Consider the following 23,739-nt stretch of genomic DNA (forward strand, 5'->3'; position numbering starts at 1 on the left):
ATTCTCCAATTGATAAATGGTCAAAGGATATGAACAGACAATTTTTAGATGATGAAATTGAAACTATTTCCACTCATGTGAAAGTGTTCCAAATCACTATTCATCAGAGAAATGCAAATTAAGACAATTCTGAGATACTACTATATACCTGTCAGATTGGCTAAGATGACAGGAAAAAATAATGATGAATGTTTGAGGGGATGAGAGAAAACTGGGATACTGATGCATTGTTGGTGGAGTTGTGAATGAATCCTACTATTCTGGAGAGCAATCTGGAATTACACCCAAAAAATTATCAAACTCTGCATTCCCTTTGATCCAGCAATTCTACTACTGCGCTTATATCCCAAAGAGATAGTTAAGAAGGGAAAGGGACCTGTATGTGCCAAAATGTTTGTGTCAGCTCTGTTTGTAGTGGCTAGAAACTGGAAAATGAATGTATGCTCATCAAGTGGAGAATGATTAGGCAAATTGTGGTATATGAATATTATGGAATATTACTGTTTTGTAAGAAATGACCAGCAGGATGACTACAGAGAGGTTTGGAGAGACTTACATGAACTGAGGCTAAGTGAAATGAGCAGAACCAGGAGATCTTTATATACTTCAACAACAATATTGTGTGAGGATGTATTCTGATGAAAGTGGATTTCTTCAACAAAGAGAAGATCTAACTCAGTTTCAATTGATCAATGATGAACAGAAGCAGCTATACCCAAAATAAAGAACACTGGGAAATGAATGTAAACTGCATTTTTGTTGTTCTTCCCGGGTTATTTTTACCTTCTGAATCCAATTCTTCCAGTTCAGCAAGAGAACGATTCTGCACACATATATTGTTTCTAGGATATACTGTGAAATATTTAACATGTATAGGACTGCTTGCCATCTGGGGGAGAGAATGGAGGAAGGGAGGAGAAAAGTCAGAACAGAAGTGAGTTCAAGGGATAATGTTGTAAAAAAATTACCCAGAACTATGCTCAAAAAATTATCAAACTGTGCATATCCTTTGATCCAGCAGTGTTACTACTGGGCTTCTATCCCAAAGAGATCATAAAGAAGGGAAAGGGATATGTATGTGCACAAATGTTTGTGGCAGCCCTCTTTGTAGGGGCCAGAAACTGGAAACTGAGTAGATGCCCATCAATTGGAGAATGGCTGAATAAATTGTAGTATATGAATATTATGGAATAGTATTGTTCGGTAGGAAATGACCAACAGGATGATTTCAAAAAGGCCTGGAGAGACTTAAATGAACTGATGTTGAGTGAAATGAGCAGGCCCTTATACACTTCAACAACAATACTATATGATGATCAATTCTGATGGACTTGGCCATCTTCAGCAATGAAATGAACCAAATCAGTTCCAATGGAGCAGTAATGAACTGAACCAGCTACACTCAGTGAAAGAACTCTGGGAAATGACTAAGAACCATTACATTGAATTCCCAATCCCTATATTTTTGCCTGCCTGACATTTTGGATTTCCTTCACAGGCTAATTGTACAATATTTCAGAGTCCGAATCATTTTGTATAGCAAAATAACAGTTTGGTCATGTATACTTATTGTGTATCTAATTTATACTCTAATATATTTAACATCTACTGGTCATCCTGTCATCTAGGGGAGGAGGTCAGGGGAAGGAGGGGAAAAATTGGAACAAAAGGTTTGGCAATTGTCAATGTTGTGAAATTACCCATACATATAACTTGTAAATAAAAAGCTATGAAAAAAAAATTACCTAGGCATGGGTTCTGTCAATGAAAAGTTATAATTATTTAAAAAAGAAAAAATAGAGAAAAAATTTTCAATAATATTTTATTTTTCCAAATACATGTAAAGATACTTTTGAACATTCATTTTTGTAAGACTTAATGTTCCAAAGTTTTCTCCCTCCTTCCTTTACCTTTCTTCTCCCTACAACAGTAAGTAATCTGATATAGGTTAAATATGTGCAATTCTTTTAAATATATTTCCACATTTGTCATGTTGTGCAAAAAAAAAAAAAATCAGACCAAAAGGGGAAAAAAAAAGCTACAAGAAAGAAAAAACAAAAACAAAAAGATGAAAATGCTATGTACTTCAATCCACATTTATTCTCCATAGTTGTCTCTCTGGATGCAAATGGCATTTTCCATCCTAAGTCTATTGGAATTACCCTGTATCATCACATCATTGAGAAGAGCCAAGTTCATCACAGTTGATTATCATACATTCTTATTATTGCTATGTATACGGTTCTCTTGGTTCTACTCACTTCTCTTAGCATCAGTTCTTTCCAGATTTTTCTGAAACCAGCCTCCTCTTCATTTATTATAGGATAATAATATTCCATTACATTAATATACCCTAATATATTCAGCCATTCCCCAACTGATAGACATCCACTCAAATTCCAGTTCCTTGCCAGTAAAAAAAGGGCTGTTACAAACATTTTTGTACATGTGGATCTTTTTTTCCTTTTTCATGACATCTTTGGAATATAAATCCAGTAGTGAGACTGGTGGCTCAAAGGTATATTGATAATTTCTAAAATCTCTTCTAGCCATGAATATGACAACCCTATGCCTTAAGTATATATGATCCTATATCAATCATGACACCTCCAAGGTTATATAGCTGGTTAATGGCAGGCCATTCAATTAATGCATAATCTCCTTTAAGACAGGAATCATCGTGGCAGCTAGGTAGCACAGTGGATAGAGCACCAGCCCTGAAGTTAGGAGGACCCGAGTTCAAATCTGGTCTCAGATACTGTCTAGCTGTGTGACCCTGGGCAAGTCACTTAACCCCAATTGCCTCAGCAAAAAAAAAAAAAAAAAAAAAAAAGACAGGAATCATCTTTTCATAAGCCTAGCATAGTGCTTTGTACAAAGGAGGCTCTCACAAATATTTGTCTAATTGTCTGGGCACAAAGATGTTGACTTTGCTTATACATGAATTGTCAAATGTTTAAGAGTTTGGGAATCAAAAGATGCCTACTCCTTAACCCCCAACTCTTGAACAGAGCTGTTGCTCCCCTTCTAAGTATCTTAGTGTTCTACTTTGTTTTGGTTTTGTTCAGGGGAAGGGCATCTGAATTAATTTTTTATTTATTATTGTGTTATTTATTTGGTACAGTTTGAGTCTACTGTTAACCTGTTGCTTCAAGATCAATCAACTTGGTTTTCTCAGGAATGTAATATACCATATAAAAGAATGTAAATGACTATTTATGGGAAACCATGTGGTTTTGCCAAGTCATAGTGAGCAGAGTGCTAGATATAGTATCAAGAAGACCTGGGCTCAAATCCTATTTCTTTTTTTGTTTGTGAGACTATTGGAGTTAAATGACTTGCCCAGGGTCACACAGGTAATAAGTATCTGAGGCCAGATTTGAACCTCAAGTTCCTCTGACTTCAGGGCTGGTATTGTATCAGATTTTATTTCTTATATTGGCTAGATGTCTGACGTTGATCAAGTTGCTTAATATTTCTGAGTCTCATTTTCTTAATGTGAAATATAAGGAAGTACCTGGAATAAATAAGTGCCTAAAGTACTTACTTCACCAGGATTGGTGGTTTAGTAATTATTTTCATCCTAACATATGATTTAATTTGTGTGGAGAACTCCAAGTACATAAAGTGATACTGAATGAAGCATGCAAAACCAAGAGAACACTGTACACAGCAACAATGAGATTATGTACCGATCAAGTATGATAGACTTCTTAATAATGTAGTAATTCAAGGCAATTCCAATAGAATTGGGATGGAAAATGCCACGTGCATGCAGAAAGAGAACTAAAGAGATTGGATCAAAACATAATATTTTAGAGGCTTGTCAATGGTGATCAAAAGAGTAAGGGGCTTATCCAGGGTCAGGCATCCGATAAGAATCAGTAGTCAACTCAATCACTCAGCCTATTCTTTCTAACTCCAGAGTTGGGCATTCCATCTACCATGGGCATTTAAAAAGGGAAAATGTTACACATATAACATGTAATGTTATAACATTAAGGAAAAATCATAAGACCATATCAGAATACCTTTACTTCAAACACAAATCATTGAGTGACTTAAGACTTTGATTCTTTTAATAATTAAAAAGGGGAAATGTTACATGTGTATGAAATATAATTAGTAGTAAATTTACTATAAATAGTAAAAATATAATAATATAAATATAATTCAAATTTCAATTCTGTGAATCCAGATTTAAGATGATTATTTTAATATGTTAATTATTATTTTTGCACATGTTCAAAAGAGTAAATATTTTTTTCTTTATGTCACAAAAAACATATACCACAGAATACTATTTCTTGTTCTGACTTGACAGGCATTATCTTTTGTTTAATCGCAAAATACCAAATAAAATTAGATGCTTTAGATGATATGAGAATTTTAGAGCATGTCTACACTTGTGTTTTTTTTTAATTCATTTTTGTTTGCCATTCTATCTTGGCATTTCTGATTTGATACTGAGATTTTTAAGTCTCTTAGGGCCACAAGCCTGTCAGCTTTATTCTGTCCTACATAGTCATAGCCTTTAAATCAATAGATCTTAACTTAAATCATGTAATTTGATTCAACATTTATTAAATACCTACTGCATGAGTGGAATTGCACAAGGTGGCTATGCCAGATGGAAACAGCCTTGGATGCATGCAATCCTATTTATCAGTGAAATAATATAAAGAGGAAATATATTTGCAAGGTCCCATAATTTTCTACCCAACTATGGGCCCTACAGTTGTTCTTGATGACTTCTAAATCTGAAAGTAGTGATAAAAGCTCTACCCCTCTCTTCCAACATTTTGCAGTACAGGAGCAGGCAATTAATTTGTCTAGTAGAATAGCGATCTGGCATAGTTCCAATCTTCTCTTCTACCCTGTGGGGGGAGCAGGAGGGAGAGAAAAGTGAGGGGAGGAGAGGAGAGGAATGAAGCCCACTGGTATCAATGTGCTGACAACAGGACTAACACAGATGTTGGCCCAGCAGTGGCTTGCCCTCTTCCCCTCCCCCTCTACCATGAACAGCATACTGGATTCCTGGACCAAATAACAAGTTCCCATCACATCCCTGGATCGGACACCATTGCTTGGCTGGCCAAATTGACAGGCACAGAAAACCAGCTGGGTGGATTGTATTTTGACCATGTCTGTTGTGGCATATGGCACATTCTCTTTAAACTATTGACAGAATTATTTAAGTTTACAGCTTGTTGGCGTGTCATTCTAGCCCAAATACCAAAAAGTCTGCCATCTACATACACACATGCACAACAGGAGGGAGAACCAGGGCTAGGTGATGAATGGAGGATTGGAAGGGGTCTCAGGCATGTTAAAGGCCAGCCCCTCTTATTTTAAAAGAGTAAGACATTGATGAATAGAGGTGGGGAAGTATCTTACCCAATGTCACATGGGTAGACAATGGCAGAGTTTAGGTTTAATCTCAGATACTCTGACCCTAAATCCACCAGGTTTTTGATTTTTCAGGAAGTACATTTTGGATGAGGACCTAATTTGGACATCTCTAAAGGAAGATTTGACCATGAGCATCAACTTTATAGGTATTTTTTTCATCTTCAAAATTTTTTCTGGCCTTCACCTTCTCTCATTTCAGAACTAACCTTTCAGGTCATCAGAGTACGTTCAGGAGATTGGGAAGACAGGAGAAATGTGTATACTTTCAACAAGTCTGCCAATATTCACTCTCTAGATAATCTGCAAAAGTGTTACTAGTAATATAATGTCCTAATCCTAAATTAAAGTGCTAGCTCTCCATAGCCTTCAGGGAGTCAGGAGACAATTAATGCTAGTAAAGTTACCAGCCACACGTGGAAACAAAGGTAACCACTGATTACTGTTATTATTATTGACCACTTTAAGTGGAACTATTTTTAAAATAGTGTATGCTTCATTAAGCTGCCTCTTGGAAAATGAGAAATTTGCTTTAACTGCATTGTTTTGAATTGCTGAGGAAAGAATCTATCAACCACAAGGTGCCCTGCTGCTGAACTCAGCCAAAAAGCTGTTAATGACTCCAGCAGATGTTTCAGCTTTTTAGGCCAATAGCTTCCCTCCATCCCTCCCCTCCCCTTACCAGACTCTGATGCCAATATGTATGACTGAACTCCAGAAACAGTTCCTACTACTGCTGCTGTGACTGCAAAGAAACAAATCTTTAAAGACCCATGGTAACAGAACGTCTGCCCTTAAGGTCAGAATATTACATTTTTACTATTAGAAGTTGGTTGGAATCTTCAGGGAGGAAAAGAAGGTAAGCTCACAAAAATAAAGTGCTTGTTTTATTGTAGACCTTAATTGCTGTTAACCTTCTCTTGCTTTTTTATTTTTTCCCTTCCAACCCCCAACAGTATACAGCTGAGTGATCATATAAACTGGACTCCAAGCTAGAATTCAGTATAGATTCAGCAACTATTTGTTGCTGGCTTAATATGTGGTCATTTCCATCTGCATCTTTTTAAAACAAACAAACAAAAAAAGGATAAATTCTGATTAATTTGAATTGGGGAGGGGATAGTGTTGGTGTTTTAGGAGTTTCCTGCCTGTGACTTTGTATGCCCTGACCTCAGTTCCACAATATTATGACAGTGTTTTATAAATATAATAATATGCCTGTACTTTGTGGAGGAAAAAAAGAGATCTGCAATGCAATGATACTTATTGTTAGCATCTCCCTGTGTTTGAGAATCCAAAATTCTCATTTCCCATTAAATCTGTATTCGGTGCCTTTCATAAATGAAAGAAGGAAAGGGAGGAGAGGAGATCATTTCTCTCTTCTGTTTGGGAGTTGGGAGCTTAAAGGCACTCAGGAGACGAAGTAGTGACCAAAAAAAACAGGTGCAACCCATTTATGGGATATTGCATCTGGCACACTCACATCCATCGGCATGGCTCATCTACACATACAAATACTTCAAGAATTGCCAGTTCAAAAGAGGAGTTGTGAGAGAAGAGGAGAGAAGACAAGAGTGAAAGATAGTATTAAGTTCATAAATATTTTGTGCTCTTATTTTGATGCCCCACAAAAGTGAGACTGTGAGCCTTTATTGTCAGCAACAACATTCACTAAGTATAGTAATTCAGGCACCAAACAGCCCCTCCATGCTTTTCTGTCACTAAGATACCAGTTGTAAAAAGTAAGTGAATTGTCCCTAGCAGTCCTGCCACCATACTATGTGCATAGACTGAGTAGTGGAACAGAGACTTCTTTCTCAAAATAGAATAGCAGGCACATGATGAAAGTTTTATTTTTCTTTTTTTAAAACAGACAGAACATAGTAACCTGCTTTGTTTTGCTTTGCTCTCATCTCTTCACACACATACCTAATTCCCTTTTCTGATTCTGGACTTTGTACATATTCTTTGAAGGGAAAAATACAAGTTCCCAGGTATATGTATATATTCTCTTTTAAACCAAACTGAGAACCACGCTTGATGTCTGGGAGTGGAGTGGTATCAACAACTTCAAATTCTGAAACACCTATAACTCAAAATGAACCCAAAAGGAGCCCTTTTCCTTCTAGACCAGTATTACAATCATGACTCCTTTGGCAATCTGGTAAAGTCTATGGGACCCTTCTCAGAACACTGTTTTCAATGCATAAAATATAATGCATAAGTTGGCAAAAGAAGTTAGAGATTAGTGAAAATAAAGAGGCAATTTTTGTCCCGTTCAAGTTCATGGATTGTAAAATATCATTTTATTATTTAACTGATATTTCACATTGCCAGTCTCTCCTAATTCTCAGGGTGTCAGGGTATCTCTGGCCACTGATCTTTGCAGTGTCAACTAATTCTACCTAGCTCGGCTCCTCTGAGGCCTTCAGAGATCTCTGGCTATGATTTCTTGAATTGTAGTTTAATAACTGATAGCACACTCAAGGACAATCATGTGCAAACTTAAAGCCTTTATTATACCTGCTCACATAATGCCCTGACTTGTTAACTCCTGAGTGAACACCTGGTAAGACCCACATGTTCACTATCAAACTCCTTACCTCTCTTGGCTATCCATCCTCCCTCCCCCCCCCAGCTACACTAGAATAAAGAGAGTGACCTGCATGGGTTTTTTGGTCACTACTTTGTCTCCTGAGTGCCTTTAAGCTCCCAACTCCCAAACAGAAGAGAGAAATGATCCCCTCTTCTCCTTTCCTTCTTTCATTTATGAAAGGCACCAAATACAGATTTAATGGGAAATGAGGATTTTGGATTCTCAAACACAGGGAGATGCTAACAATAAAAAGGGTCTGTGAGGTCACACACACAGCCAATCAGAGAGGGAACCTTTTCCTGTTAAGAAGCTATCTCGATATGGCCAGAATCCTGCCATGGGGCAGTCCCTAGCCACAGAAATTACTTCCAGGCCACTCAAACCTTCTGTTGCACTGTGTTGGCCCATTTAAAGAACCCTTACAATGGACCTTCTGAAATCTATCCATGGAGATAGTTTGAAAGTTCTGTGTACTTCCAAGTTAAGTTAAGAATGCAAGTCAGTGGTAGGCATATATTCTTGCTAACTCCAGGTTAAAAACTCATATTTTAGGTCAATAATTAAATAACTATGGTCCCAAAGCCAAATCCAATCTATTTTATTTTAAAATATTAAATCCATTCTTAACATATAAGCTGTATAAAAGCAGGTGGCAGGGCAGATGTGGCCCACGGGCTGCAATTTGACAACCCCTAGCCTAAACCATCAGGCTATTGGCATTTATAATCCATTAGTAGACCACTAATATTGTAAAGAATCCATATAATAGGTTAGTTAATAACATATTATTTAATATTAATGAAATAGAATTAAATTAAATAAAAAAGAAACCATAAAATTATAATAATAAAATAAAAATAATAGTAATGAAATCCATCTTCCCACTGAATGTGAATAGTTACAGTACCCTCAGCCACCTTTTCTGAAAAAATTACTGGTTGGACTACATGATCTTTAATGTCCCTTCCTGCTCTAATTGGATAATCCTCCAATCCTGAATATCCATTTATAAATAAAAACTCCTATCTATCTATCTATCTATATCTATCTATCTATCTATCTATCTCTATATATATATGTATGTATATATATACATATATATCCCACAGTAAGATCAATAGTAAAGTTTCAAAATATACCAAAGTTGATGTATTTTTACATTTTATTGTTACATGTCTGAATTTTCATAACCCTATTTGGGTTTTCTTGGCAAACATAATGGAGTGCTTTGTATTTTCTTCAACAGGTAATTTTACAGGTGATGAAATTGATGCAAACAGGGGTAAGTGATTTGTCCAGGATCACATAGCTAGAAAGTGTGTGAGGTCAGTTATGAATTCAGGAAAACTCATTTTCCTGCACTCTATCCATTATACCACTTAATCTTAGGACTAAAAAGTTAAATGACTTTTCTATGATCACCTAGAATATGTATATTTTAAATAGAACTTTGAACCCAGAAATTTTGACCTCAAAGTCAGCCCTCTAAGTACTATGCCCCAAAATCTCTCCCTTAGATATTATAAGGTAACCAAACCAATGGAGATGCCAAGGTCCTATATAAATAAAGAACATTTTTAGAGAGTCCTGACATTAGCTGAAATCTCCTAAACATAAATAAAACAAAAACAAAACCTATGAATTTCCAAGGTCACATTATTAAGTATTTTCAAACAAAGTCAATTTGCAGTATCGAAATACCCATCATCTATCCATGATGTTATTTTAGGACCAAAATAAGATAACTTTTGTACCTGACAGATTATAATCTTAAATCAAAGCAGACTGGTATAGTAAACTTGCATGTTTGGCTAAAATACTTTATTTGCCATATAGTTAGAAAATAATCTAAGCTAATGTTTTGGTGCATTCTATTTTTAACCTGAATAAACAGATCTTGACAACAAAGGGTTATTCAGCTATTTAATCCTCTGCCAACATTCCCTTCAAGACAGTACTTAAAGTGAGTTTCGATCTTGATGGATGTCAGCACCACAATATCTCTTGGGAAAAAAGGTCTTTTTCATTCTTTAGACTAAGGAAAGAGCCTGACCCAATGGAAAGGGTGCTAGATTTAATGTCAAATGACTTAGAGTTAAACCCCTCTCTTTGTTGCCCCCCCTTTCCCCTTTGGGCAAGTTACAGTCTCTTTGGTCCTCATTTCTTCATTTGTAAAATGAGACAGGTTGAACTAGATGTCCTCTAAGATCCCTTCCAGATCTAAATTTATGATATTATAGTCTCTAATATCTCCTTTAGCTCTAGATCTATGAACCTATGAACAATCCTTGGTCTTTGAAAACATAGCCAATATCCTGATGTGAATATTTATATATAACCCTGGAGTTAGAAAGAGTTAGAAAAGTCATCTCTGTTTTAATTCATATATGAGCAGAAATGCCCTTAACATGTTTCTCATAAGAGATTATTTAACTTTCTCTTGAAGTCCTCCAGCAACATGGAGCATACTCTCTCCCAAAGCAGCTCATTTGACTTTTGGACAGCTCTAGTTGTTAGTAAACTTTTCTTTATATCTAGCCAAAAGTATCTTCTATAACTTCCAATTATAGTTCCTAGCTCTGCCCTCTGGGACTAAGTAAAAACAAATCAAATTCTTCTTCTACATGGCAGATCTTCAGATAGTTGTAAACAGGTTCACACCCCTTCTGCTCCCCTCCCAGGTATTCTCTTTCTCTGGTTCTAATTTTTATACTGTTTATAGTTCCCTCACCATTGTGTACACCCTTTTTTGACATCTACATCTTTTCAATGTTCTTTCTAAAATGTGCTAATATAGTACTGTGAGGGTGGTCTGGCCATACCAAGGGACATAACTCCTTTATTCTGTATTCAACTTCTCTTTATACAACTTGCAAATTTATTTAGCATTTGTGATTATCTTTTATACTTCTTGTCTGGTCTGAATTTTTAGTAAACACCCACATATTTAAGATTAATTAAAGATTATAAAAATATGCTTGCCAAAATTTGGTGGACTATAATAATTGTTACTATTATTATTACAGTAACAGCTTTCCTTTATATAGTGCTGTATAACTAGAGATGTTCTTCCTTCATAACAAATATCTCTATTTTATAGATGAAGGAATATCAAGAAGGTTAAGTAATGATTAATAATAATAATAGTGTGTACTATGTGCCAAATACTATGCTAAGTGCCTTGTAAGTATTATCTCTTTTGATTATTCCATTAACATTGTATGGTAAATGTTTTTGTTGTTCCCTTTTTATATTCCTGTCATCTTATTAACCCCAAATTATACTTTTCTCTTTCCTTTTTCTCTTTCCCTACTCTCCAGTATTTTACTGATGAGCACTACTTATCTCAAGCAGTCCTCCCTCTTTAGAGTCCCTCCCCTTTTCTTATATATTTACCCTAATATTTCTGTTTTCCCTTCTATTTAGCTTATCCCTTCCCTTTTCCCCTTTTCCCTAATGTGAGAGAAGTTTCTGGGTGAAACCAAATATGACTAATATTTTCTCCTTGAGCCAAATATGATGAGAGTGAGCTTCACACAATCTTCATCCCCCTCCCTTCTTTCCCTCAATTATAATAGGTTTTCATTGCCTCTTCCTGAGATGTAATTTCTCTCATTTGACTTCTACTTTCCCCTTTTTTCTGGTACAATACTCTTTCCACCTCTAGTTTCTTTTTTATATTATAACAGTAAAATCAAATTATGCATGCACTCTCTATGTATGCCCATAACAGAAAAATAGTTCTAAAGAATTCTCTTTACTTTTTATGGCTTCTCTTGAGATCTATATTTGAAGATCAAATTTTTTTGTTTAATTCTGGTTTTTTCATCAGAAATAAATGAATTCACTTCTTTCATTGAATGTTCATCTTCTTCCCTTAAAGAAAATGCTGTTTAGTGGGGTAGTTTATTGTTGCTTGCATTCCAAGTTCCTTTGCCTTTTGGAATATGAGATTCCAGGCCCTTTGATCCTATAAGGTGGATGTTGCTAGGTCCTGGGTAATCCTTGTTGCTCTTCAGTATTTGAATTGTTTCTTTCTGGCTGCTTGTAACATTTTTTTCCTTAGTCTGATAGTTCTGAAATTTAGCCACAATATTCCTGGAGTTTTTATTTTGGGTTCTCTTTCAGAAGGTGTCCAATGAATTCTTTCAATGGCTATTTTACCTTCTGATTCTATTATATTGGGCAGTTCTCTTTGATGATTTCATGAAAGACAGTGTCTAGCCTATTTTTTTCATCATGATTTTCAGGGAGTCCAATAATCCTTAGATTGTCTATCCTAGATCTATTTTCTAGTCAATTGTTTTCCCAATTAGGTAGTTTACATTTTTTCTATTGTTTCATTTTTTTTTTTGGTTTTGACTGATTCTTATTGTCTTACTGAGTCTTTCATTTCCATCTGTTCAATTCTGATTTTTAGTGAATCATTTTCTTCATTTACTTTTTAACTTCTTTTTGCATTTGTCCAATTAAATTTTTAAATGAGTTGTTTTGTTTTATGGAATTTCTTTTTCCATTTCACAAATTCTGTTTCTTAAGGAGTTATTTTCTTTTTTAATTTCACAAATTCTGTTTTCTGGAAGTTGTTTTTTTTTTCCATTTTGTTAAATCTATCTTTAATGAGTTTAATGCCTTTTCCATTTCACTAAGTTTATTTTGTGTTGCCTTTTCCAAACCCTCTTGCAAAGTTTTCATTTCCTTTCCCCATTTTTCTTCTAGTTTTCTAAAAGATCCTTTTTAATTTCTTTTTAGGAGAGCCTTGTATGATAGGGAAATATCACCTTTTGGGGCTTCATCTGGAAATCTCCTCAGAGTTTGAAATCTGTTCTCTTTCAGCATAAAAACTATCTGGTTTTTTTTTTTTTTTTTTTTTTTTTTTTTTTGCTTTTTTATTTATTTTGTTAAAGTTGAGATCTGTTTTTAGGACAAGGGGGATTGTCCAAGTTTATTCCACAAGCAGCAGTGGCTGTGCTGGGTCAGTGTTTACTGACTTCTGGTGCTGGGTGGGCATGGCCAGGTCCCATGAAATTCTGGCGTTTTGGGGTTCACTATTTAATTTTTGTGTTTGTGTTGGTTGTTTTATCACTTTTCTGCTTATTTACTGGCTTGCAACCAGGGCAGAACAGCCAACACTGCTGTAGATTCTTCTCTATAGATTCTCCACCTGTGGAACTACCACTGCCCTGGATCTATACAGCCTGCATTGATGTCTGTGCTTGACCTGCATGTACTTGGCCCACCTCCCTCCATGCCCAATTGAAACAGACCTTTTCTGGAGTGCTTTGAAATTATCTTTGGCTGGTGATTTGTTGTACTCCCAATATTCATGGATACTGCCAGTCCGGAAGCTGGATTGAGGATAGTAGGAGAAGAGCAGAAAGAAGCACATGTCCTCTCTGCCATGTTGGCTTCTCCCCCTTGTCCCCTTTTTATAAAAGAGGAAACTGAAACAAACAGGATGAAGTATCTCAAAATCATATGGCTAATAAGTATCTAGGATCAGAATGAACTCAGTTCTTCCTGACTTAGAATCTAGCACTCTGTCCTCCATACCAATTAGCTTGCTGATTTTTTCAGTGACATAACAAATAAGTGGTTAGAAAGGCAATCCAAAAAAATATTAATAGCATTTAGAGATGACCGACAGTTCTAAAGTCTCTGAGTTCTTTCCCCAATAAATCCTTTCCTGTGATGACTGATTTCAAACATACTATGTGTCCTTTATTCAAAAGTTTCTGGAAGTCTAGAAAGAGTATTATAGGAAAGCATGGAATGTGAAGAACACCTGCATTTAGAAGAGTCAAAAATCAGTTTTAGGGATTTGTTATTAGCCCACTGAGTTCTGGAACAAAAGTTTCAGAGAAATGCTCAATTCCAATACTTGAGGCAGCAAATTGAATTGGGTAGAGTCGTGTCGACTAAGAAATATAATTCCAAAAATGATGGCTCTTAGCTCCTTGAAGAAGAGAAATGAGTCTGACAGTTTAGCAAAGATTTCATGATGGAAAGTCCATGAACTACAATTTTTTTTTCTCTATAACTACTTGAGAGTATTTATTTTGTGGGTATGTTAGATTTTGATTATCAAGAATATCAAGCACAATCCTTGAGGAATATTTCCTTTAGTTTATTCATCAAAGCTTGCAAAAATGCCCCTACTCTCTGATATAGCACAAATTGTATGTTTGGGACACCCTTCATAGTTTTAAAATGATCATATTCTATTCCAAATCAAGAAATTTACATTGACTTTTTGCTAGGTTTGTTCCTGTCAGATTCTTGGCAAAGATATTTTGTGTTGATCCCTGAGGCTTAAAGAGTTTTCACCCATGAAGACATCCCAAGGTATAGTTCCAATTGAGGGGGGTCTCTGAGCCAAGTAACTATACACAAAGGCTAGCCTAATATTTTCAGTTAGTCAACAAGTATTTATTAAATACCTACTATGTGTGCAGTGCTAAGCACTCTTTGTAAACAATACAGATAATGGCCATAACCCCCAAAGAAATCCCTGCTCTCAGTGATCTCACAGTCTAAATGATAACATACAAACAAGATATATATGTATATATACACACATACATATACCTCTATAGCCATACCTATATAAATAATCAACAAAGAAAGACATTATAATGCAGAGAAATATTGAAAAGCTTCTTAAAGCAGTTAGGATTTTATTAGGAACTTGAAGGAATTCAGGACAGATCATTCCTGGGATGAAGGATAGATCTTGAAAACACCTAGAGTAAAAATATGGAATACTTTGTACAAGTAAAAAGGAAGACAGAGATACTGAATCACAAAGTACATGAAAGGTAGCAAAGTGTAAAAGATTAGAAAAGTAGAAAGGAAAAAAAATATTTAAAACTTTGAATACTAAAAAGATAATTTTATGTTTGATTCTAGAGGTTACAGGAAACCACTTGAATAGGATGAATAGGGTGAAGATTAACATGGTCAGATCTGAGCTTTAGGAAAATTAAATAGATAAGCAAAGTATAGTCTAGAGTAGGGAGATGTGAGATATGAAGAACAATCAGAATATTATCTAAATAGTCCAAATGGCATGATGAAGGGAATACCAGAAAGGGATATCAGGGAAGTAACAATATAGAGGAGAGAAAAGGTTAAGTGATGTTACAAGCATGGAATATATAGGATGATGACAGATTGAATATGGGTAATGATAGAGAGAGTGATGAATAAGTATGATATATTGTGAGACTGGGAGACTGGACAGATGGTAGAGTCCTTGACAGTAATAGAAAAAGATCTTCACAGGGTATTGTTGGAATCTTTACAAACTGCTAACTCATTAGAGTTGATAGATTATTAATCTGATTTTACAAGAAGATGTTTTGGGCCAGAACCTGAAACAAGGTACTAAGTAGAACTAATTAATACAATGCTTGTGTTTACACCTTTACTCATTGGAGTTCACAAGTATGGGAGATTCACAAAGTAAACTTTATAACTTTGTGAATTCACACTTCCCTTGAAGCTTTTAGGGCCAGAGAGCACTATGGGAGAAAACCCATAATACCTCTCTCTCGTATCCCACAATTTCTCTCTCTCAAATAAATAGAGCTTCAAAAGGGCCAGTCAAAAGAGTTTTCAGAGGAAGAAGCTACGAGTCGGGAGTTGAGCTGAAGATTGAGAAGGCTCTCTCAGAGGCACAACCAGATTCATCTCACACCACTGTGGTGGCTGGGCTCCTGCACTTCCCCCACTGAGACCAAGCTGGTCTGAAAGACTCGCCAGAAAGCTAGCCGAGCCCCAAGTGAAGGAGACAAGAGATCCATTCCTTCCTTGTGCTGGCTGGAGGCTGAAGAAAGCAGAGGCAAAGCCTAAAGGATAAACCTTTAGATTTGGAGACATTTGGAGGGAGCTCTTGAAACCAAGCAGAGAGATAGGTCTTTAAGAATCTAGCTATCTGGGCCCAAGGAAAGAGACAAGACTTGGAAGAAGAAATAAACATTTGTATTTTTACCAGCTGGCTGCATTTTGGGGTAATTATTGATCTGAACTGATACTAAGGCTGCCTCCAGAAAATCTCCTTGAGAAACCTTCTCTCGCAAAGAGAACTAGTACATTAAAAGAAAAAAATCACCACAGGGTATATAGTCCAATCTATACAAGCATGAGAAGTACTTCTAGAGCATACCTGACAGCTTTCTTTTGAATGCATCCAATGATAGACAACACATGACTTCTTGAGGCAGAGCATCTTGCATATTGACAGTTCTTATCTAATGCACTGTTTATGCTTTAGGAACAAAGTTTCCAAGGGGCAAATCTGTTTTGTTCAGAAGAAAGATTTGGAATATCCTTATTCCGTCTTCATCTCCAAAAAGCAGATTTCTATTAAGTATATTTCACTTATGATGGACTTCTCATGATTAAATAACTTCTGAGAAAAACTAGCTTTATATCTTGCCTCCAGATACTTAGTAACTGTATGATCCTGACTAAATTACTTGACTCTTCTGTACTCAGTTTTCTCAACTATAAAATGAGAGATTTGGACTCCATGCAAAATACCTTCTGCATATAAAATTGTGGTCTTATGATCCTATAACTGACATTCAATTAGGATTTAAATAAATATTATTTCCATTTTAAACTAATAATGACTCAGTAAATCAAAGTGTAATTTGAATTACCTTTTGGATACTATTCCTTAAAGACAGATCCATGGAACATAGTTTAAAAGCAAATTCTTCAATAGAAAAGGAAAATGATGAATGCTGGAGGGAATATGGTAAAATAGGTGCACTAATGTACAGTTGGTGTAGTTGTGAATTAATTTCAACCATTCTGAAGAGCAATATGCATATTCTATGACAGAGCAATAGCCCTATTAAGTCTATATCTCAAAGAGATCAAAGGAACAGGAAAACACCTATTTGTGTAAAAATATTTACATTCTTTTTTGCCAAAAAATGGAATTTGAAGGGATGCCCATCAATTGGGATTTGTTGAACAAGCTATATTACATGATTGTGAGATTCTGCAATAAGAAATAACAAGTTGTATGGTATCAGAAAAACCTGGGAAGATTTATACGAACTCATGTAACATGAAATGAGGAGAACTAGAAGAATATTATGCAGAGTAACAGAAACATTATATGATGATCAATTGTGAATGGTTTACTCTTATCAATATGATACAAGACAATTCCATTCATTCATGATAAAACATGTTATTCACCTCCAGAGAGAGAACTGATGAACAGATATTGAAAAATTACCTTTTCACTTGATTTTGATTGCTTTTTTTGCAATATGGCTAATATGGAAATATTTTTGCATGATTTCACATATAAAATTAATATCATATTGTTTCCTTATTCAAGGGTGCATGTGGGGAACCAGAAGGGAGAGAATTTGGAACTCAAAATTTCTTTCTTTTCTTTTCTTTTCTTTTTTCTTTTCTTTTTTTTTGCGAGCCTCTCCCTCCCCTGGTTCTCCTAATCCTATGTATTTTTTTCCAATTTTATTTTATTTGAAGAAACAGAATAAGAAAAGAAATGCAAACAAAATGAAACAAAACAAAGAGAACATTATCATGTGCCCAGCAGAATATCAAGGAGGATTCAAATACATAAAATATCAATTTAAGAAATATATATATTAGTAGAATTTATAATTATGAGTGTCCTTCTTTTCTTTACTTCCTTGTAAATTGTTCCTTTGTTTTCTGCTGTACACCTTATTTACTTTATTCTCTTTTACTCCATTTCATCACCCACCACCACCCTCAAGCAGCCTATAGTTAAAAAAAGATATATTTATGTAGGTATACGTAGATATATACATGCATACATACATTTCTCGCTTTAATCCCCTCCTAAGCAATCTACAATTAAGAAAAAAATATACTTAGCCATACATATACATATATACATACACAGATTCACACATACACACACACACACACACACACACACACACCATATATACACATCTTTCCTATCCCTTCTGACTCATTAAATTCTGCTCTAAAACTTGGCTTACTATTACTTAATCATCCTCTACCCAGAGATCCCTCTCTTGTCTTCTTACCTCATCCTTTGCTTCCCCATTCATCTATCCCTCCTCCCTTATCTCTTGATAAATTTTGGAGGATGCTATATCCTTCATGGTATATATGTAGTGTTGCCTATTGCACCCATTCCCAATGTGAGTAAGTTTTCAGACCTATAAGCCCTTCTTCCCCCTTTAATGTTTCTTTGTCTATTCTTCCTCTGCACCTCATTTGTATAACATAATTATTATTTTTACCTTTACTCTGCCAATCTTTCTTTTGAGCTTACCCTATTGTTAGTGTAAATCTTAAATACCAAATATACATTTCCCATGTAGAAAAAAGAATAAAGAATCTGTCCATGTTTAAACAGTTTATCCATGTTGAGTTCCTTAAAATTGCTCTTTAACATTTGCTCGTATATGTTAAATTTTCTATTAAGTTCAGGTTTAGTTGATAGAAATTTCTGAAAACCTACAAGTTTGTTGAATGTCCATTTTTCTCATTGAAAATTATAAATAATTTTGCTGGATATTATAGTTTTGGCCACAGGCTTAGTTATCTTGCTGTCTGTAAACATGATTCCAAGATCTGCAGTCCTTTATCATAGCTGCTGATAAGTTTTGTACAATTATAATTGTAGCTTCAGCATATTTGAATTGCTTTTTCTTGTTTCTTGCAAGTTGTTTCAAAATTTGGCAATAATATTCCTATGTATTTTCTACACAGGATCTCTTTGAGGTAGTAATCAGTGGATTTTTTCTATTTCTACTTTCCTTTTATGTTCTATCACTACTGGACACTTTTCTGGGATTATTTCCTGCATTATTGTGTCAAGGTTCTTTTTTTTTGGTCACAACTTTCTGGCAGTAGAATTATTCTTATATTTTCTCTTCATGATCTGTTCTCCAGATCTGTTGTTTTCCTCATGAGTTATTTCACATTCTGTTCTATTTTTCTAATTCTTTATAATCTGTTTTGTTATTTCTTGTTTCTCATAACTTTACTGGCTTTCCCTTGCTCAATTTTAATTTTCAAAGAGTTATTTTCATCTTTGAGATTCTGTATCTCATTTTTAATTGGTTAACTTTTTTTCATAATCTTGTTTTTCTTGGATGGTTTTAATTTTTTTCTTTAGTTCTTCCTCAGTGTCTCTCATCTGATTTTTGAATTTTTTTTGAGTTTTTTTAAAAAAAATTCTTTCTGGGCAGAGAGTCATTTGATGTTATTCTTTGCAGTAGAAGCTTTTTTTTTAAACTAAAGTGTCCTCTTTTGAAGATGAATTCCAGTCTTTCCTGTTCCCATATGTTTCAATGATGGGGTTTTTCTTTGCCTGTTTTTTTTTTTTTTTTTTTTTTTTTTACTATTTTACTATTAGGTATAAGTGTATTAGTGTATTAGTAATCTCGGAGTGGAAAGGATGGTGCCTCAAGCTTCTTTTCAGCTCTCCATTCTAACCAGGAACCCCAAATTAAGAGCTCTACACTCCTGCAAGTGTCCACAGCCAGCAGTGCTCCTGTCCTACTGTTTCTGCACTCCAATGAGTTCTGATTCTTTCTCTCCCAGAGCTGTCTTTTAGTAGTCCAGCTAGGTTCTTTGTTCCCAATCACCCATGTTTACTTTATGTTCCCAGACTCAACCTCCCTCTTCAACAAACAGTGAGATGAAAGTCTCTGTGGTTCCTTCTAAGGCACCAGCAACAACCAGCTTGCTCCTAGAGGGGAGCCCACCTGTTGTTTATGCAGAGCTAGCCAGGAGGCACTTCAGACAGGTTAATCCCAGCCAAGTGTCTTTCTTCAGATCTTGTAGATATATCAAGAGGACCCCTGTTCTGCCCTAAGTCATCTTGGTTTTTCTCCAGTCTATGTTCACCTTGAGGTGCAAATTTGTTCTATTTATAGGGGAAATTAGAAGAATTTGAAATTTGCTAACCTCCTAAAAATCCCAGAATCTTCCTCAAAATTTCATTAAAATGAATGTTTAAAATAATTAAATTAAAAAATAGGATTAGCATTTTCTTTCCCTGTTTATATGATTTTTCTTGTGCAGCATGATAAATGTGGAAATTTGTATAGAAAAATTGCACATGTTTAACATATGTTGGATTAATTGCTGTCTAAGGAAGGGGGTAAGGAAAATGAAGAGAGAAAAATTGGAACAAAAGGTTTTACAAGATTGAATGCTGAAAACTATCTATGCATGTATTTTGAAAATAAAAAAGCTAATAAATAAAAAAATATATAAATTGGGATTTTAAAAAGCAAAGTCTATCCACTAGTCTTTTGAAACATGAATATTTGAAATAATGTATTTGCCAACTATTTTCTATTCAGCCAAAAAAAATTTTAGAATCAAAGCTTTAGCTCACATTTAAATTCCTTTTAAATGATAAAGTACATATAGACTTTTCTCAAAATTAGATTTTAGACAGAGAAAATAAGTGCTTTTTTTTTTTAAAGAGTAACATTTAACATTTCCACTATTAGAGAAGATCACTTAAGGAAAAAAAAATGGGAGAATAATGTCTGGTTATTAGTGGTTAAGTCTGTTTTGAAGTGAATATAAAAAGGGACAAGAAATAAGAATTTAAAAAATCATTGAGGTGGTTTACCTTGGTATTTGAAAGAAAAAGAGGAACAGGACAGTTTCAGGTCCCTCTAAAAGGAAGCAAGATATCAGCCTCTTTCATCAATGTGATCATTTAGGCACTGAGTAAAAATCCAAGATGAATATTTCACTGGGAGCCACTCCCACTGCCACAGGGGATTAATGAAATATTCAGTACATGTGATTGCTAAAGAAGCCTCCCTTTAATGGGTGGTCTTTAAACCGGACTCATTTATTGTATTTCTCAGGGAAATTTCTCAGCTCATAACTGCCATTTATTTCAAAGAGAGCTCTGAACTTACATAAGCTCCATGAGAATGAAGCAAGATGAGAAAAGGGATGAACAGTTTTAAAACACATTCAGACATTTGTTAATGCTCCTATAGGCTATGACTCCATTGCTGTCTCATGGGAATTAGTTGCCCCCTACTGCCAAGTATGAAATAAAACCAATTTTCAACATAGGTAAAGGCCAGATTCAAAACTGAGTTAAATACTAAACCCATTCTTGAAGGCTAAAACTGAGTTTACCTGGTAGAACACCACTAGCCCTTAAACATCTTCGAGTGCGTCATATAAGATATGTGAATGGAGACTCTATGGCAAATATTATGTCTAATGGAGTAGAGATTAAAGGATCCAATATCTTTGCCCACATATACTGTGAAGGATATTTCTAAATTACATCTAAATGCACTTAATAACCTAATTATGCCTTCTTTTTCAGTGCCCAACTTCAATCAATTACTACTTCTTACTGATTTTCTTTCTGTCAAATATCTCATAATCCTCCTCTTCTTTTCACTTCCAGGTACTTCCATAGTTCAGATCTCACATCTGGAATATTTTAATAGCTTCTTAAAAGGTATCCCTACTTCTCGGTTTTTTTTTTCTCTTTCTTCAACCCATCCTTTCCAAACTTGCCAAAATAATCCTTCTAAGGCAAAAGTCTGGCTATATCATCTACCTGCTCTAAAACCTTCAAGTGATTTCTATTATTTCTGAAATAAAACACAAAATCTTTAAACACTTTAAGACTCTTCATGATTGACTCCAATTTATCTTTTTGGCCACATTAAATCTCTTTACATATACTATGTTCCACCCAAACTAGTCTGCTTAACTTGGTGTTTAAGAGGTTGTCTCACATATCTGGAATGTCATCCCTCCCAGAATCCTTCTCTAACTTTATTTCAGATCAGGTATTATATTCTTCCTGGAAGCCTTCCTGATCTCCACAACTGCAAGAACTTTCCCTTGTGTAGTTTTCTTAGACCTCTTTGTTTCAATTCAAAGTTACTAATGACCCTTTTATATTGCTGAATTATGTGGCTTTTTATCAGTTCTTAATCTCCTTGACTCAGGGCTTCAAACAAACTGAGACCTGGGAGAAACTTTAATTTAGAAACGCCAAGGGCCATCACCAATCATCTTGATTTTTGTTTTCTCACTCAACTCTTAATGATTCAAAAAGATAGAGTGAATCTGATGACTTTATGCAGCTTTGCCAAACTTAAATCCAATTCATGTGCAATTGGTATCATTGATATCATTGGTCTTCTTTAAGAACTAAGAATAAACAACAAAGTTATCCTCAACATTCTCTGTCTGTCAAGAATAATATCATTAATAAATATTTTTGTATATAGTGCATAGAAGTGCCTGGATCATAGTAAGTATTTACTGTTCATTGAATGTTTGTTGAAAGATGAATAATACCATGCAAAATTTCCCACAATCACTTTATTGGAATTCATCTAAAACATTGCAGGCTCATTCTCTGTTATCTTGAACACCTAAGCATCCCTCAAATATATGACTAACAATGTTTGTATGCCATTTCTTCTGTATAAATCACCATTCATAATATATTTTGTTCTGTTTTCAATTACCATGAATAGGACTCTTCATTGCTCAATTGCACCTCTAATTTTCCATTCCAGTAGGAATCAATGTATTCCATATACCTCAAGTTGTTATATAGTCAAATATGGTACTTCAGTAGAGTTATAGAAAACTCAGACTTCTCAACTGGATCAAACAAACAAGCAAAGGTATGAATTAGGTATGAAGAAGTCTTAAACAACTCTTTTAAGTTAAATACTAATTTAAATATTTAAATAAATTAATTAAATAATGATTAAATAATCATAGCCAATTAAAAGCATAAACTAGAGTTGAATAAATTCTTAATCTGTTTGAAAGTAATCACAGAGCTTTGAGTCATTGAATGAAATCAGATGGAAATACACAAGAAATTTATCAAGACAAGTTGAGAAAATTAGATTTGTTCCTATGTATAATTGAGGTTGGATATAAAAAGAAAGCAGTCAAGCTTTTGGAGATCATGAAGAGGCAGACTCCTTGCTGGAGGACAACAAGGGGAGGAGAAAAAGTAAGAATGGACCCAGAGAAAGTATGACATTTCTCTCTCCTTGACCAGAGAATTATCTTGGAGACTAGAAAAGATCAGAAGATTTGGATTTCCTTCCCTTAAGCAGTATCCCAGAAAAAGCAGTGGCTGATGGAAGTATCTGAGTTAGAAGGTAAAAAATATGAAAGGAATCAGGCATGAGAAAAACAGCTTCAGGAATCTACCACAATATGAATCCCCAGAACCTAGGAGTGAACTATGTTTAGAGAAAATTCATGAGAACTTCACAAATGGAAAATAGAATTCCCACTAACCAGGAGCCATGAGTTACTCTTTTGCCATATTTAAATTCTTGAGCCCATTTTCTTCTGATATAATTGTTGAATATGTCCCAGATTTTTGAGGAAATTGTATTTTTCACCTATTGTTATGAAAGTATCATTTCAGTATATACTCCTTACTAAAAGTTAATTGATTCTGACTAGCTAATTAATTATCAATGGATGTATATCTGATGGAAGTTTGTGGATGATAGTCTTAGGGGAAAAAACCTTCAGGATTATCTTTAGAACAATGAAGAAAGAAGGAACCAGCCACTCTTATTAATCTCTGCACATTTTCTCTGACCATCCTTCATGCCTGGAATTATCTTCTTCATTTTTTACCTTCTGGCTTCCATCAATAATGGCTAACATCTCACCTTCTACAGGAAATCTTTCCT

Source organism: Antechinus flavipes, chromosome 1 (assembly GCF_016432865.1).
Source record: "Antechinus flavipes isolate AdamAnt ecotype Samford, QLD, Australia chromosome 1, AdamAnt_v2, whole genome shotgun sequence".
Lineage (NCBI taxonomy): Eukaryota > Metazoa > Chordata > Mammalia > Dasyuromorphia > Dasyuridae > Antechinus > Antechinus flavipes.